This window comes from Solanum stenotomum, chromosome 6, assembly GCF_019186545.1.
Source record: "Solanum stenotomum isolate F172 chromosome 6, ASM1918654v1, whole genome shotgun sequence".
Taxonomy (NCBI): domain Eukaryota; kingdom Viridiplantae; phylum Streptophyta; class Magnoliopsida; order Solanales; family Solanaceae; genus Solanum; species Solanum stenotomum.
The window spans coordinates 46,498,796-46,502,811 of NC_064287.1; the positions used below are offsets into that span (position 1 = coordinate 46,498,796).

General features: G+C 35.3%; 1 pseudogene; it reads right to left on the minus strand.

Annotated features, from left to right (window-relative positions):
• Window positions 1-437: 437 nt before the first annotated feature.
• LOC125867839 (uncharacterized) lies at window positions 438-2,292 on the minus strand (annotated as a pseudogene).
• Window positions 2,293-4,016: the final 1,724 nt, after the last annotated feature.

Genomic DNA, 4,016 nt, shown 5'->3' on the forward strand with positions numbered 1-4,016 from the left:
AAGTTTTGAATGTTTCAGCTTTCAACCTTGCAATAGTTCCCGTGCGATGTTTTACCATCATTAGTAAAGTATACATATTATGACATATATTGTAAGATACCAGTTTAAGCAAGAATCACAAATTTCATGTATCAAATATTCAAGGAGGACTAAATCATACAGATCCGATGAAACATCGAAAAATTGTACAAAAATACTATAGGGATGATTAATTTCATAACTAATATTGTCATACTAAGGCATAATACATAAAAAAAAAACAACCCTCCTAAATTTGGCTCCGTTTGTAACTTGCGCACCAATCCTGTGTTCCACCAACATAGAATTACTCTTGCATAGTTGCGATTCTGATTCATTTATACCTGCATTAAAGTTACAATTTTATTGATTAGTTCAGCTATATAGATATAGCAAAACAAATGTTTGTTATGAGACAATTACCACTCAAACTCCAAGTTACTTTGATGAGCGCCTTGTCTTGTAATTGTGGAAAGGTTGGGTAAGGCTACGAACAATATGCACTGTTGTTCCCGTCTTTCCTCAGAACCTGTGCAGAGCAGCTGCTTACCGTACCGGGCTTCCCTTTCTTGTCTTGTAATTGTAGAAATGTTGGGTAAGACTACTGATAGCTCCGTCTCCCCTGACCCCGCACATAGTGTGGACTTATCACACCGGGCTTCCCTTTCTTGTCTTGCAAATGCAGTTGATCCGAGGACTGTAAAGCTTTTCAATGAGCTTTACCAAGACATGTACTCACTACGTTTGTAACGTTTGGTACCGTCTCTGTTCCAACCTTCCAGCTCATTCATTAGGACCTACAAATTAATAACATAAGTGAAGATGGGAAATTATTAAGGTGAAAAATGAAGTCATTATAATATTGCAGAATACCTGTATAAAGTCATGTTTTCGGGCATCTGAATTCACTGTCACCACCAAGGTCTGCGGATGGAAGTAACAAAAAAATTTAGCAAGAAATGATTCATATCTTGGTTTCAATGAAGATTGTATTAGCAAATTTATGCGCTTGATACAAAGTGGTTCAAGGTTGCTTGGAAATGTTACTTCCTTCATAATCAATGAAAAATAATATATATTCAACACGAAATGACTTGTCAAACATGAAAGGAAATCGAATGGGAAAATAATTTACTCTCAAATTGTTGGAAAATACTAAAGATGTAAGTACATACCTTTGCTCCAATTGTGTCAGTTTCCAAGGACAACGTGATACTTTCACCCAACTTTTCAGCAAAAGTTCTCAACTCAAGCAAGCTATTGGTTGCACGAGCACCCATCTCAACTTCCATTTGCCTTGATCCCACTATGGGATACAGCGTTTGGAATTTAAAAGTATTGATTAGGTTGAACTTATGTAAATTAGGAGTAATGATGAATGCTTTGTCCAAATCTATGATGTTATTTAGGGTCAAACACTCCAATTGAGGACTCACAATTTTGATTTTTTTCAATCCTCTACATAATTGAAGAGATAAGGATTTTAGAGATGGGAATGTTGAGGAAACATCCTGAGGAAATGAGTCGGGAACATATGTAGAATCTATATGTAGGAGTTGTAGTTTAGTAGAAGAATCAATTTTGGTGAAGGCTGAACTACACAAGTGAAACTCAAGGAGATTTTGAGCTTTTACTTCAAGTTTTTTATTTTTTTTGCGAGTATTGACATGAAGCTTTTCGAGATAATTGAGATGGGGGACTGTGAAGTCAATAAGGTTGTCACAATTTATCAAAGTTAACTCAACAAGGTAAGGACATTTGGGTATAAAATTGGAGAAGGTACGCGAAAAAATGCAAACAGAATGAAAATATAACTCTTTCAATGAAGGCATTACATCAAATTCTCGAATAACATGCATGTTGCAATTTCCTTTTATATGGAGAACGGTTAAAAATCTGGAATCTAAAATTTCGGGAGACGCACAATACCTAAAATTAGATGGTATGAACAAATAGAGCTCCTTGAAATTGATGTTGTCTGCGGCAAGTTTAATAAATGGATCGACATGGTAGAGATCTGTGTTGAAGCATACACAGGATGCGTGAGGGTACAAGTGAGAGGAGCCGCAGTATCCACACGTTATCATTTCAGAATGTGTTTGCACTAAATTGAGATTGTCATCCAATGATTTTATTATTCGACGCCCTTTTTTTGGAAACAAGAAAAACAGTTGGTCTCTGTTTCAGAGTTACAAAAGACAGGATCTTCTGGATGATGTCCTCTGGAAACTCGGAAAATATTTGATTGGAATCAGAAACTGTATTGGCGGCCATTACAAACAATGTAGGGTTTCTAACATCATTTCTAACATATATAGAGAGGACAGTAGATTTATGAAATCTATCAATTTTATGGAGGAGTTCTGTCTTTCATACATTTATATATAGCAGAGTTCTAACCGTTATGTCTATTTAAAAAAATATAATCAATTTTAATTAATCTAGTAATTTTAGTTCGGATTGATCCATATTAATAATCCGAGTCTAATTTATTAGGTAATTAATGATAGGTTATCAATATCTTTAATTTTCTGAGAACCATATTTTGGTGTAGGTTCTGTTCCTTTTGGTATATGGCTTGTACACTGGGTTTCTCCAATTGTTAATAAAATCATTTACCTTATCAAGAAAAATAAAAAATATAGGTCAACTTGATTGCGGACGAGCTCAACTGTCTTTCCTTTCAAACAAAACTATCATGACATTAGCTAATTGCATCAGATTCTTTATGATAGAGGAAGACTAGATTTTAGAGTGAATTCCTTTCCGAAACTAAAGAATTGAATTACATGACATTTGCTAATTGCATCAAATTATTACTCACTATAGAAGAAGACTAGCTTTTAGAGTGGAACGAAATGAATAATTACCTTCACCCAGATCATTTCGGTTTGTATCTAAATGCGAACAAACATTATAGGTTTGTCTTAGAAGGGAAGTACTGCTAGTCATTTACTACTACTACACTGTAAAAAAAAGAAACAAACATATAAAAAACCAGACCATTTATACATGTGGAGACTGCTAACATAATGAAAAGTAAGAAGTTTTCATTCTGTTGATGCGGATATAATGTCAATCCGCAACGATGTATTGGTAGAGTTGTTCAAAGAGCCAGAGCTAGCATTCGGGAAGTTTTCCACAGGACATCATCCAGAAAATCCTGTCTTGTGTAACTTTGAAACAGAGACCAACTGTTTCTCTTGTTTCCAAAAAATGGAGTCAAATAATTAAATCGTTGGACGACAATCTCAATTTAATGCAAACACATTCTGCAAAGATAACGTGTGGATACTGCAGCTCCTCTCATTTGTTCCCTCACGCATCCTGTGTATTCTCCGACACAGATCTCTACCATGTCGATCCATTTATTAAACTTGCTGCAGACAACATCAGTTTCAAAGAGCTTTACCACCTAATTTTAGGTATTGTGCGTCTCCTGAAATTTTAAAAGGAAATTGCAACATGAATGTTATTCTACAATTTAATGTAATCTATTTCTGTTTGCATTTTTTCGCGCAAATTCTCCAATTTAGATTCATCAAATCAGGAAAGGAACCTCCAATGCGGCAACTCCCGTAAGAGAGGCAAAAATTGGTCCACCATCACCTTGTAAGCAATGAAACACTCTACTGCTTTCTTTGCAAGCAATTTCTGCAGACTCATTGCTAACATGTACCTGTGAGCATTAAGGCTATGTAACTTCATTAATGGGTAGCATACCAAGGCTAGTTTTCTTAAGAGTAGCTAAATTGTCGAGATCCCAGCAATTTAGCTACTCTTAAGAATACTAGACTTGATATGCTTCCCATGAATGAAGTTACATGGCTTGAAATTTCTCTGAGGTACATGATAATTAGCATTGTTACGTTATCCATGGAGTTTAACCTTGAGACTGGAGAAATTGCTTGCAAAGAAAGCGGCAGAGTATTTCATTGATTACAATGAGATGGTGGGCCAATTTGTGGCTCTCTTAATATAACTAGTTAAAGCACATG